The sequence below is a fragment of the Arachis duranensis genome, chromosome 5 (assembly GCF_000817695.3).
Source record: "Arachis duranensis cultivar V14167 chromosome 5, aradu.V14167.gnm2.J7QH, whole genome shotgun sequence".
Lineage (NCBI taxonomy): Eukaryota > Viridiplantae > Streptophyta > Magnoliopsida > Fabales > Fabaceae > Arachis > Arachis duranensis.
In genome coordinates, this window is record NC_029776.3 from 21,025,392 (window position 1) to 21,025,658 (window position 267).

Genomic DNA, 267 nt, shown 5'->3' on the forward strand with positions numbered 1-267 from the left:
AATAGAAGGCAGAGGTAGAAAATTCAAACTTATCAAGAAAGATGGAGTTCGAATTGTTCAAGGAATAGTGTTAGTCCATAAATAGAAGGATGTGAGAAGAAGGGAAGTGGTTTTCGAAAATTAAGTAAGAAATTTTGAAACATTTATGAAAAACACTAATTAATTTTCGAAAACCAAGAGTGGGAAAGAGATCAAGTGATTTTTGAAAAAGATTTTGAAATTAGAAATCAAAAAGATTTGATTGAAAACTATTTTGAAAAAGATGTG